Source organism: Centroberyx gerrardi, chromosome 13 (genome assembly GCF_048128805.1).
Source record: "Centroberyx gerrardi isolate f3 chromosome 13, fCenGer3.hap1.cur.20231027, whole genome shotgun sequence".
Classification (NCBI taxonomy): Eukaryota; Metazoa; Chordata; class Actinopteri; order Beryciformes; family Berycidae; genus Centroberyx; species Centroberyx gerrardi.
Genome location: NC_136009.1, coordinates 15,938,051 through 15,951,874, shown reverse-complemented (window position 1 = coordinate 15,951,874; position 13,824 = coordinate 15,938,051). Strand labels below are relative to the sequence as shown.

Here is a 13,824-nt window from a genome sequence, read left to right as displayed (position 1 = left end):
TGCCTGACCTTGTTTGCTTATTTTAGCTGTCTATTCCATTTCTGCTAGTAAAAAAGCTTGAGGTCGGAGAGTGGTGGAGATCCAGGTTATGACATCACCGACAAATTGCTTTAAACGCCCTCTTGACCCTATGTGGTGGCACTAAATTAGACTTTAATAGGTGTTTTATCAATGGCCAGGACATATGTTAGGAGGGCAAACCAGAGAGCGGAAGAGAGAGAGCGAGAGAGAGATGGAGAGTGAGAGAGGTAGAGTGAGTGAGAGAGAGAATGATGGAGAGAGTGTGAATCAATGACAGACTAGCAGTAAGCCACATTATAGACAGTATACTAGCCGTGTGGAATGGCACAGAGTGCTGGCGCGCAGTGATGCTTAACGAGTATGTTTATAGCTCCCTGTCAGGCTTTTATTTGATGCTCGCCATTTTCAAGTCCTTTTCTTATTTCTCTTGGAGGAGATAGCACCGTGACCTTCCAAGCATAGCAGAGGGCTGCTAAGAATGTCCTGGTGTGGGAGAGAGGGACCGATGGAGGGATAAATGGATAGAGGAAATGAGGAAAAGAGGGAAGTGGGATAGTCAGATTTGAGAAGTAGGAATGGGGCTTAGTGAGAGATGGATGGATGGAAGGCTGGACGGATAGATGGATAGATTGATGGATAGATAGTGGATGGATGGACAGGGTTGAGGATGGGGGCTGAGGTATTAGAGGGGAGATATCATTGAGAGTGGCATTTTCCATTTATTTGGCATATTTTAGTGCGATCAGATGTACAGAAGTAACAGTGAAAAGCTGAAATATAGTCATTGCCATTTTATCATAGTTGCTAACCATATAGTCACCTCTTAAGGCCATTTAGATGTTGCTAAGTGAAACCAACCAATCAGGGCTTGAGAAGGGGGGTGGACCCCCAGTACAGTCAATCAGAGCAGTGGCTCATTTTGCCAATGTATCAAGTCTCCTAAATGGCCTATACATTTCTGGGTGGAGGAGAACCGCTGTAATATACATTATTATCCATATTCTTGAAAAAAAAAAAAAAAAAACTCGGACTCAGATGATTATAGATGCCAGGTAATGGCATAAAATACCCCTCTAGGGTGGATGGAGCAGATGAGGGTTGACTGGTGAATGGACAGATTGTGAACCACAGAAATATTTGATGTTGCCGGTTTAAAGTGGCTGTCATGAGACAAAGGAGATAAGATGAGCTTCCGCTCCATTATTATGAAAACAAGGGGGATTTATTGTATTTTCTCCAATGCTTAAAGTGAACCCTTGGTTTGGCATCATTTCCCAGCACACTCCAAATCAAATCAGGCATTTGACTGTCATTAGCCACTGTAGCAAATTCTAAAATGCTGAATGTGCATTGGACTGTGGGATAAAGTGGGAAAACAGAATGTCTTCAGTCCAGGGGACACTGTCTCTCTGCACATGGTCCATTCAGATAGAATTTCAACCTGGCTTTCAGACGGACTCAAGTAAAATTCAACATGACCATAAACACAGTTAAAAATTCCTTCCTGATAATAACTTTTCCTTGTCAAAGCAGAGCTATGTCAATGAGCCTGTAAAAAGTTTGTTGACTATGTGTAACGTGTGTTCACTCTTTTATAAGGGGACAGCAGTGAGTGTGATTGTGCCCATGAGTGTGTGTGTGTGTGAGTATGTGTGTGCGTGCATATGTGTGCGTAGCTTGTAGTTTATGGCTAACAGGGACTTCTCTAAAGGTAACAACACCAATTTAATCACCTAGAGACAATACTGTCTGGTCCCACAGACACCTTTCACTGACGGCTGGTTGACAAGCTGTGAGACCTGCTAGTATGTGTGTGCGTGTGTGTGTGTGTGTGTGTGCGCGTGTATGAGTGTTTCTAAAAATCACTCTTTAAATACCATCTCTATTGATATTGGTCCAGCAACTAATGAAACAACTGATACAAAGGAATCAAGAGTGCTCCCATTTTGTGAATTTTGTGAGACTGTGAATGCGATCAACATCAGGTAGAGAGAGCAGAGAGAGAAACGGCGGGAGGAAAATGTATATTAGTAAGACAGAAACAGAAAGAGGCAGGAGAAGAAGGCTCGGTCAGACTGCGTGCAGTTGCCCCATCCTCTCTCGAGAGCCATTAAGCGTCAGACAAAAGGCCAACTGTTTCAGCAGGCTTCAGCTCAGGACGAGCCTCGCTGGGCCAAACCAACAAGCCCGAGGACGAGGAGAGGAGAGGAGAGGAGAGGAGAGGGTGGAAAAAAGAAGGGGCTCGGACTGCAGGTTGCGTTGTCTTTATGTGCGGTTGCAAACTCTGCGGTGTTTGTTGAATTTCCCCTTCCTCGCAGCAGCTTGCAGGCAGAGGAGGGAAAACGAAAATGAAGAGAACGAAGCTGAAAGCAATTATCGTCTGAGAACGGAGCTCGTATCTTCATGGTTCTGTCTGCCTCCCGCTGCCATCCAGACTGCAAGGAGACCTCGATAAGGGGTTTCATCAGGGTCACAGACACCCCATTCCACTCAGTTAGATGAAAACCTAACCCATTTTTTCCATGGATTAATAAAATAACCTTAATTTCAGACAACCGTGGGTTTTTGAAATAATAAAAATGTGTTTTGAGTAGGTTTCACGTGACCCGGGGTCATGGAACCTACTCAGCACGTGAAGGACGACGCACATTTTCAATTTGAGTAAGAAAATGAAAAAAAAAACAATAACCCGTAACTGGAGTTGCGAGGTTTCCATCCAGCTCCGTGTTATGCAATCCAAACACATTTTATAAGCCACCCACTCAGAGTTGTGGGTCTCTCTCTCTCTCTCTCTTCTCTTTCTCTCTTTCTCTTTCTCGTTCTGCATGGCTGTGGTCCTACATCTGTAGTTCATTTGGTCGGGGCTTCTGTGTAATCCCTGAGCCAGCACAGTAGCATTAAAGGTAAATCTACTGGATCGGTAGCGCTGTGTGAATCACACACCAGCAGATAGTCATTATGTCTAAAAAATATGTTCTCTTAAAGGGAAGTGGGGCTGGCAGGTTTGTTGACAGAAAAAAATAAGATCATCATTTTTATTGTTTGACTGTTAATTTGATGGTGCCGTGATGGTGGTGCACTGCCACAAGACACATCAAAGGAATATATGAATCATAATATAAACAACTTTCTCCCATTGGTAGAAATCTAGCCAACACAGCCAGAGAAAGCCAAGAGAAACTGACTTTGTGGACTAATGCAATATTGGTGAAATTTTTAGTGGCACCAGTTATCAGTTTCAAGTTCGAAAATGTCCCCTTATCCCTAGAAAAATTGTTGTAGGTACTGTCACAGTCTGCTTTACTATTCACTTTTTATTTATTATTTTATTCTCTGTAGCTGTACAGTCATTGATAGGCTGATGATGGCTATGTGAGACAGTGACTGATCACTAATACACATGCACACGCACACATAAACATGTAGGTGAAGATATTTTCATTGTATTTCACATGCACATATGCAAAGAATACAATATACAGAATTTTTGCTGATTTCTTTTGACTCCAGAAGTCATGAAGGACTTAAATACTGAACACCTACAGTAACAAAACCTTACAACCACTCAAATAACTTCATTCAATGTATCAAACACCATGACCGTAACGCCATATCTCTATAATAACTAATATTCATCAAGCCTTCCAAAATTGGAGTACAGATCTATGATCACTGACCAGGATTTCCTAAACTCTCTCATAAATAAAGAGCGGCAAGGCAAAGCCAATCTCAGATAAGAAAATCTCCAGTCCTGAAACACATGATAAATACCAGCTCTCAAGTTGTAGATTTTAATTGTCGTTTATATTACAAGGGGGTGAGGGTGGGGGGGGGGGGGGGGACATTCATGCCTTGCTATCCATCATATCAGAGCAATGAAGATAGAGAGGAAGGTGTGGGAGAGAGAGGAAGAAATGGATGAAAGAGGAACAGAGTGAAAGAAAGAGGGCTGAGAGACACAAAGATGGAGTTTAGAGAGGACAGCGAGAAAGGGAGAGTAGCTGAGAGAAAGACAGAATTTAGAGTGTGACAGGGAGAGACAGAGAGAGAGAAAGAGAGAGAGAGAAAGACAGAAACAGAGAGAGAAAGATAGGGTATAGCCGAAGGGAAGGAAATAATGCAGTGTAATTGCTTCCTTCAAAATAACCATTTGAGATCATGCAGAAATAAACAAGAGAAGGGAGCAGAGCAGAAACTGATGGGCTTGACGTCTCCCTGAATTAACAACTGGCACCACAGTTTTTCTATTGATGTGGATCGAAAATTGCTTTAATTTACTATATATCCTGATGTGTCATATCCTAGCCTCACAATCCATAAAAGTGACCAAATAGTAAATAATAATGTTCGAAACATTATGTGGAATTCACTTTAAATCGCTACTCCCGGTGACTTCATGGAGGTTTTTAGTTAGTCAGAAACTCTCGTAAGAATCGATGATTTCAAACATTTAATTGCTTTGGACAAAACATAACAAATGAAACTTCTAAAACAGTCGCACACCAACAGTTTTTTTTAGGTTAATAACGTCTCTCACGCATATCCAATACTGAGTAAATAAAGATATTGCATTGTATCAAGCTCAATGACAAAACACTGAGAGAAATGACTAAATTAAAAAGTTGCCTTACCCTTGCAGTTTTTCTTTAATTGTCTCTCTCTCTCCTCTTTTCTCCCCTCTCTCTCTCTCTCTCTCTCTGTTGCTCTCCCTCTGCCACCTGTTGAACGGCTAAGGCCAGTGATTTGAAGACCCCTGCACTACCAGTGGCTCTCTCTTTCTCTCTCTCCCTCCCTCCCTCCAATTGTTAAAACCTCTCCTAAATGCCTATAGGCCAATGGGCAGTTAGTTTGGGAGTGTCTCCTCTCCTCCTTTCCTCAAGTGATGGAATGAAAAGGGAGAGGGAGAGTAGAAGAGAGAGATAATGAGGAGCATTCCCTTCTTTTTTCTGGAGTTAATCCCTTTGTAAACACACACACGCACACAGGCACACACACACACACAGACACACACACACACACCTTTCATTCTCTCTCTCTCTCCCCCTCTCTCTCAGGTTGCCTCTCCACCCCCTCAACTTTTTTCTCACTTTTTAATGACTGATTTTCTTTTCCTTTTTTTTCTTTTTTCTTTTTGCTTTATATGTTTCCGGTTACAGTAGGAGAAAAGAACGAAATTAATCTCTTTAGCAGAAGGAGCAGGGACTTACACAAAGGTTGGATTGACGGGGGCCAGACCAAAGCCAAGACAAACCTGGAGTCGGTGGAGGAAATTGAATTTGAAATTGAGAAAATGCATTTTTATTTTACTCCAAAATCAAAATTATACACCTGAATACACATGATGGTTTGATTAAAGACATGGATTGGAATACAGGTAGGAGCTTCCATTCAGCTAAATGACAGCGATGCAGTACAGTAAAGCAGTGGCATGCACAGACGCTGTCAGAGGTGGAGACAATAAAAAAATTAATAAAAAAAGAGCAAGAAACAGAGACATTTTGTAAAAAAAAAAAATCCTATGGTGGTATGAGGCCCTACCCTTGGAAACAGATTTTATCAAAAGACGTTTTTTTCTTTTCATGTTTTGATGGGTAGCAGTTAGAGACGCAAAAATCTTGATTCGATTTGAAGTTTGCATATTATTCTTTGTGAAATGTTCTCACGTTGTTCCACTGAAAACAAGCAAATACAGAAAATGCCATGAAGAAACAGAACAGGCCAACTCTTCCAAGCCAGCATCAAAACCACAAGCCTCACTACTCAAAACTATTCCCCCTCGGATACTATTATGGAACACTTGGAGAGCACCAAGTCAAAGAGAATACCGCTCTTTTGTTGAGTGACTGTTATCAGATTTAGCTGTGTTGCGATATGTTTTTGGTTTCTGCTGTGCAGGAATCGCATTTAGCACAGCTTGAAATTGTGCAACATCAACTAAGTTCACACACACACACACACACACACACACACAGACCAGCAACTACCACCATCATCATCACTAAAGACCCCATAGGTGTCAAGGTTAGCAATAGTTTACGCTGACAGGGGCTGTTTGTCTCTAAATATATAACTAAGGTTTCAAATTACTGTGGGAACAGAGGGGAGAGTGGGATTGTTCAAGTGAAACCGGAGCTGAAGCTGGGAGGCCAGGTGTTGGTGGTTAAAGGACAAATGCTGCTCTAACTTTTGTTTTTTTATTGTAGCTTTCTGCCACATTTTACTTTAAGGTGTGGTCATTTTATTCTTGTGCTCACTGACGATGCAGCGGGGATGAAAATGATGGGATGGAGCTGAGATGGGTTTTTTTTTAAATCGTATAATTGCCAATAATAGCAAAGAGAAAAGAGATGATACTGGTTGGCTCTGGGAAGCTCATTTCTGTCATTCTGTGTGTAGACAGCTTTAAGTCAGATATGTCTTTAGAAGGAAGCCAGAGGGATGAATGAGCGGCCGGATGCTCCATAATGACACAGTCATTACAGACAGTTAACACTTCCTCTAGACATTAAGATGTAACTGTGGAACATCCACATCACCGTCTTTAATGTTCAGCCTCTGATGTGCTCCAACAGCAGAGCTTTCTACCCATTATATAGTGACTGATTTCTATTATCAGAGAATATTGAATCCAAGGCACTTTCATTTATATTATAACTAGAGAATAAAGGCGTTAAAAATGAATTTGAAGTGCTCTGAATTTCTTTTTTTTTATCATGTTGAAAGGTTCTTTTTATCCTCGAGTACTGAGCCGTAACATTTTTGTCAGAAACTATGTGGCCCTCCAGTAACCTACTGTATCTATTTTTCAATTCTTTTTTTCATACTCAGCAAGTTGTATTCATTAACTGTGTCAGAGCGGAGGGTAGAAACAATTGGAATCAGGTCTTTATGGAAGAAATCAAAGATGATGATAGGGAGATCAAAGAGATTGTTTTTTTCATCATCTGACTGGTTTGAATTTTAACAAATGAACCACTGAAGATTATCTGTAACATGCCGTTGCATTTCATAGAAACTGCATCATGTCTGTAGGTCCATAGACCACCTACAGAGGTAAACTCTTATTTTAAATAAAGCAGGAGGCAGACTGAACAACAGCCAAACATTCCTCATAAAATCTATAAATCTACAGTAGGAGGTAAAGCGGCAAGATGTTTTCTTATGTGTGTGTGTGTGTGTATCTGCATGTATGTCTGTGCCCCTGCATGCGTATGTATGTGTGTGAGTGTGTGTGCAGGAATGTGAGCGGGCCACAGTTGCCGCTAGTTGCTTATCTTGGATCAGCTTTGAATGTTTATACCTAATTAGTGACTCTGGGATTTTGGCGCAGGTAAACCGATTCCACATCAGCACCCAGGGGCATCCTGAGGACAGGAATGCAGTGAACACACACACACACACACACACACACACAAACACTCAAAATGCATGACGTCAACAAGACTTAAGAATCTATTTCAGTTTTTCACTTTTATACAACTCCCTCACAGGTGCTACTGCTAATTTTGGGAACTATCCTGCCATTTGTAAATAAGATGAACAGTTGCATTATCTCAAGATAGATTGTTTCATTTAGGCTTTTTGTGGTTTGATTGAACATATTGACACATTACATCCTCGAAAAATAAATGCACCAAGTGAATACACTAGAAATGAATGCGTAGTCCACCAGAATGTGTCTCCTGTTCTGTGAAATTACGACTTCCTGCATTCCTCTAATTAGTCCGTTAATTCAGTAGTGAGTAACACAGTGTGCCATCGTAAAAAGAAAAATGTTTTGATAGGGACAGTGTGGGGGGTCTCGAATGGTCAGAAAGGCGGTCTTCACTTGTTCCATTCATGCAAAAAAAAACATCCATCCATCCATCCATCAGTCCATCCGTCTGTCCAGCCATCCATCACCATCATTCCTCTATCCATTCATCTACCCATCCCTTCCTGCATCTATCTATTCCTCTCCCTTCTCATTTTAACTTAACACATCCATTGATCCCTCATTCTAACACAAGGACAATCTGTCTTCAATGTACATAAAGAATACACAATCATGTCAAATCAGCACATTTCATTCAATTTGTAAACGCAGTCAAGACTGCGCGGCTGTGTGATACATGTGATGATGACATTTACAGTGCTTCATGGGACAATGAGAAAACATATCATGCATGTCGCTATATTTTCGTGGACGTCTGACTGCTCCCCGCTGCAAATGCTTGTTAGTTTTAAGCCATGTCAGGAAATGTACCCCACGCTACAGATCCAGCAGGACCCTTCACAGCGGGGCGACTTTATATTGCATTCCCTTTAATGTGATGCATGTCTGCTCTCTGGATCTCTTCTCTGGGCCAAGCAACGGCCCATTGTCTCCGAAGCCTTATTAGTAGCACCAGCACACCTATTACTTCCCCTGTTATTTATCCCTGTTCTCTTTCTGTGTTCACCTAACATTGCAGGGCTGTAAGTTCACTGTAATTTTAAAGGCAACTGGCTGAAGGTGAGTTTGACAACAACAAAATGCAACATGACAAGCCTGAAGGTCAAGCCAATTGCTGGATATCCCGGCTAATCCCATCGATTTGGCCTGTACTTTACAGACGGATGCCGATTTCAGCAGTGTGGATCAGAGCGCTCTCTCTCTCTCTCTCTCTCTCTCTCTCTCTCTCTCTCTCTCTCTCTCTCTCTCCTTACAGCCCTCATTAAAGTGGAGATGGTAACTATCTGCATATGGAGCAGAGGTGGTCTGGTTCCTGTGAGAGAGAATGAGATAGGACAGAAAATGTCATCCTGTCCCTTCTGATGCTTTCCTCTAAAGTTTGAATACCTTACTCCTTGACACTTGTGCACTATCAGCCTCTCTTATGTGACGGCTAAGGCAGCGTTCGAGAAAAGAGCAAGACATCTGCTGATTCCGATAAAGCCCAAGATGTGTATTTTTTTTTATCTGTGAGAGCAGCATTTTAATCCAACGATGTCTACACTTTACTCAAATAAGCTGAGGAGCATATTTCCAAAGATGAAACTTTATGGTAAGAAATCCTGCCTCTCCTGATTTGTGATGATAGCTCCCATGCAGTCCCCACTTTAAATCTGGGCTTTGGACCTAGAGATTTATGCCACTGTCACATATATACGAGATGTGGCCTTCCAGTGCTGTGTTCAAGCCAGGGCTCGGTTCCAACACAAACCAAACAGCAAATACCAATAACGAAAACAACCTGCATCAGAATTTTGGACAGTCCCATGAAATGTCTTAATAGCGTGTTGGGTCGCCACAAACGTAGAGGAACCTCAATACATAGTTCTCAAAATGTCTGGAAATGATTGGTGGAATGTACAGCAACACCATTCTTCACCATAAGAAATTAAATCATTTGATGTTCTGTCGATGGCGGTGGAAAACGCAGCCTCAGGCGTCGCTTCAGCATCTACTGTTCAATTAGGTTAGGATCTGGTGACTGGGACAGCCATGGCATGTGGTTTACATATTTCTCCTTAAACCATTCAGCGCCCACTCAAGCTGCAAGGACAGCTGTCATCCTGAAGAGACTGCTAGAAATGCTCTGGCATTGAATGAAGGATATCCATCAGAATGGCTTTGAATGGATCTAATTTACGTGCAAAATTCACCCTTACTGAGTGCTCCTCATACCCTGTAGACCTTACTTTTCTCCCGTTGTCTTACAGCAGAATAAAGATGAACAAACTTAGGTGCTTTTAGGAAACTCTGTCCTGGTCACATATCAGCTTCTGACTTGTGATTGAATTCAGATTTCAGTTCAGCTGGTTATGGAAATGTGGCCATTGTAGATGTCCCACTTTTTACATTGCTGCTTTTTATATTGCTTTTTTTATCAGGTCATTGCAAAGTTGCTTCGATCCCAAGTAGGATTTTGGAAAACTCCTGCAGAACTGAGGTAGGACCTGTTGGACTTCTACTACTGTTGCTCATTTTAGCGGACGACTACCTGTTGAAAGACTTACCAGGTCACATCCTCTTCTATCAAGCAAGGAGAGGAGCAGTAACAAAGGGAGAGGAACGATACATATAACAGCAGGAGATTTTCATTAAATGCCTGCATAACTGTGTGAATACAGTTTCAATATACTTGTATGACTTCACTGCAAAAGGCCACGCTGTTTTCAAACTATTTTTCAAGCGTGTTTGTAAGGTTGAAAAGTCTTGGTCAGATGGGTTTTAGATTTCATTTCAGTATAACATTTTCCAGTAGATTCCTCTCTAACTCTCATACCTTTTATCAAAGGTTCATTATCATGTGGAGAAAAAACTATCAAACTCAATATCCTTTTGACTCGGTTCCATTAATATTCTGTAAAGTGTTGATTTATCCAGGGTTTTATTGATTGAACTAACGCAGCCTTAAGCATTGCCGACACATCTTGATCTTTCCTCTCAGCATGTTTGCTCTAGCAGATTTTGAATGAGAGTTTGAAAGCTTGCTAAATAGAGGAAGTAATTTATTGAACACTTGTGGCAGCACTTTCCTATCATCTTGTTTTTCCTCCCAGGCAAGATAAATAGCAGCCCTCCTGATGCTCGTACATTTCTAGTCAGGACAACCATATGTGAAAACTTGTGAGCGTTGTTAACAAGAGGCACTTGAGCTGACTAATGTCCTGCCATATCCACCATGATATATCAAACATAACCAGTTATGCTAACGAGGTCATTAATTAAGCTAATTAATGCATTAATTAGCAAATATTTCTGTCAGCATACTTGTCTTCACATAACACATGGACGGTATTAAGATGAACTCCTTTTCTTAAATCAGATCAAGTGAACATGTTCATTCATTTAAGAAACAACTAAAAACATATTTTCTCTCTGGATTTATTGTGTTTGAATTGTTGTTTTGTCATTTTACTGTACATCTTTTCATGTGTGTATGTGTGTGTGTGTGTGTATGTGTGTGTGTGCAATTGCACGCTGGCTTAATATGCTTTGTCTGCATTCTCCTTTCTGTTCTGTACAGCACTTTTAAAGAGTGCACTGTAAAGCACTTTGGAACAAACTTATTTTGTGTTAAAGCGCTCTATAAATAAAGTTGACTTGACTTGACTTAAAGCATGAAGTTATAGTATAGTATACATTATAGTAGTTTCAGGAAAATCTGTTTTTCCTCATTAATATGCAAGTTTATGCAGCAAGGTGCTTCAAAATCGAATCAGATCATCTACTGTATAGGGGGAACCTGTGGTGTAAGAATGAAATTTCTATTATATACAGTATTGTTCTTGTGTCTACATGCAGGCAGATGCCACCATGACAACATAATAACCAAGATTTGCCAATAGTCATTGTCGACCCGTTGCAAATTATCATGTAAGCAAACCATACTCTCAAGAAAATGTTAATACATTTAAATGAAGATGAGGAGTAAGGATTGTTGGACTTCTTAATGATTTATTAGCACACCAATTCTATATATTCGATACATCAAAACTATATATATTGATATATACTGTTGTAAGCCTGATGGCAGCTCTCAGGTTGTAAGAATGCATCTGTGAGTTTAAGTTCAAGTTTCAAGTTTAAGACTCAGCACTGTACCCCTAAACACACTTTACCATCCACCGTTAAAACACTAATAGCAGAGCTGGAGATCGCTCGATTTCAGTCCATCTGCTAAATAGTTCTCCACTTAACATTCTCTGAGTACTAACCACATTAGTGTTAAACACATTTTGATTGCATCAGCCCTTTATAACTTCATCTCCATGTCTACTCACGCTCAAGCAACCACTTTCAATCTTGACATAAACTTGAAATCACATTTGGTCTTTACACTAAATATACAAGAAGCGCATTAGCTATACCCTTTGAACCAGATGGGGTACATTTAATCACCCACAGGCCAACTGCGGCAGGGGGGACTGAAACAGCACTGATTGCATGTTTCCTTGTGGATCTGGAAACTGTTGATTGAGGGGGCAGATCTGATCAGAAGGGGAGCTCCGCTGAGGGGCTGTGTGCAAAATCTGAACTGACAGACGGATCCAAATAGCACCCACAGATATCTAGCACATGAAACATGTTCAAAGACCGACTAAACGTCTGGTCTGTCTGTAGGGTATTAGGCTAGATTTACACTGCCAACTCAAAGCTGACGATTTTCCATCAGCGTGGCAAAAAGTTGATTTTTGAGTTGAGTTTTCCATTGCCGTCTAAACATGAAAAAAATAGATTCAAAGTGTTTTCTCCGTGTTTACATGGAAATTACAAGATCAGATCAGAGGAAGCAGGCCAAAGCTGGCTTCAATGCCACATTCTGCATGTTTACACTAAATGTCTTGGAGACATTTTTTTTTTTTTTTGGACTAGTGTAAATTGGACCTGTGTCACTTTGGTGGAAACAAATCAGATCGGGGCCTGCAGTGTAGATAAAGCCTCGGTCACTTAAGGGAAAACAAACCGGAGCCACATGGAGGTTTGGTGAGTGTGTTCCCGTTATGGCCCTTGTTATGTGTTCAATTTTCTTTGATGCCCACCACAATGGACACATACGTATACATGGGCATGCACACACAGACACACACACACACACACACTCATAAACTTTAAGGCCCTTGCCATGTTTCCAATTATCTCTAATGCATACCACAATTGACTCTAATGTTCTTTTGTCAACCACACGCAGACTTAAAGATATATAGCGATGGCAACATATGTGGAGTAATTGTGAGTCTGCATTGTGTGTATCTGCTAATACTGTTTAACTACTGCCAACAGTCAACACATCCGGCTTTCAGATTTTTTTTTTCTGATTATTTTTATGTGGCTTCTGTTTTGTTTGACAGCACACAGTAAAGACCAACAACAATGATCTGAGAATGAAATGTGACAACGGTTGTGGTCTGGATTCAGACCCATGACGTCATCAGTACAGTTCATTGTATGGCCCATATCCCACTGAGCTACCAGGACACATCTGCTTTAGATCGCAGCAAAACCGGGAACTGTTTGCCGCAAAGTGTGAATACATTTGTTGTCTCCATCTTTTCACAAAACAATGTCAGTCATGTGTAATCAGCATTTACTTATACTAAAACTGACAAACACAAAGTAAGATAAAGCTAAGCAAGAGTTCATTCCTGTGTCATTTTAGTTTACGGATCAAAGTTAAAAACAAAAACAACTAAAAAGGACACATTAGAATGACAATCAATGAATCCTAATTGATATTCAGAGAGGCAGTGCTGCAGCACAATGCCAAATAAGTTAATTGGAAGAGACAAAGCAAGTCAGTGGTTTGACAGATGAGCCGGTGTCAACAGCTGTTACAGAGCTCCCTTGAGCTGATGTGGATACCAGTCCTCGGGGTCGGGTCATCCTGTCATGGGACGCCGTGTGGAGACCTGACCCCCATTCCACCGGCTGACAAAGCCCCGCACTCCTCGCTCTTTTTGATCTCAGGGACACACTGGTGGTCCACAGAACAGAAACAAGGTGAGAATCTAGCCACAGTAGCCATGGGATTAAAAAAAACTCAACCTCTGAGCAGGTAAAATTACATCACTTACTGCCAACTTTCGGCTGGTGGCTGATTCTCATTTTACATGTTGGAACAAACAGATAGTATATGGAACAGACACTATACACTCAGGGACTGCTTGTATCAAGGCATAACTGATTCTTCCGTCAACTGCAGTCCAGAGACGACTCAAGGGCATGATAGAGGCACACAGCAGGGACTTGACTTTGGCTAGATTTGAATGAAAAAATGATTAAAAAAACTCCTTTTATTTATAAATAAAAGGATTTTAAAAAAAAATATATTCAAA

At 41.0% G+C, this 13,824-nt stretch overlaps 1 protein-coding gene across 2 annotated transcripts in view; it reads right to left on the bottom strand.

Moving 5' to 3' along the window:
• tnn (tenascin N) overlaps window positions 1-4,796 on the bottom strand; it is a 42,632-nt gene extending 37,836 nt beyond the window's left edge. For both annotated transcript variants that reach the window (XM_078287685.1, XM_078287686.1), the window contains exon 1: window positions 4,653-4,796. The gene's annotated coding sequence lies outside the window, so the exon portion shown is untranslated. The remainder of the gene's footprint in view (window positions 1-4,652) is intronic.
• Window positions 4,797-13,824: the final 9,028 nt, after the last annotated feature.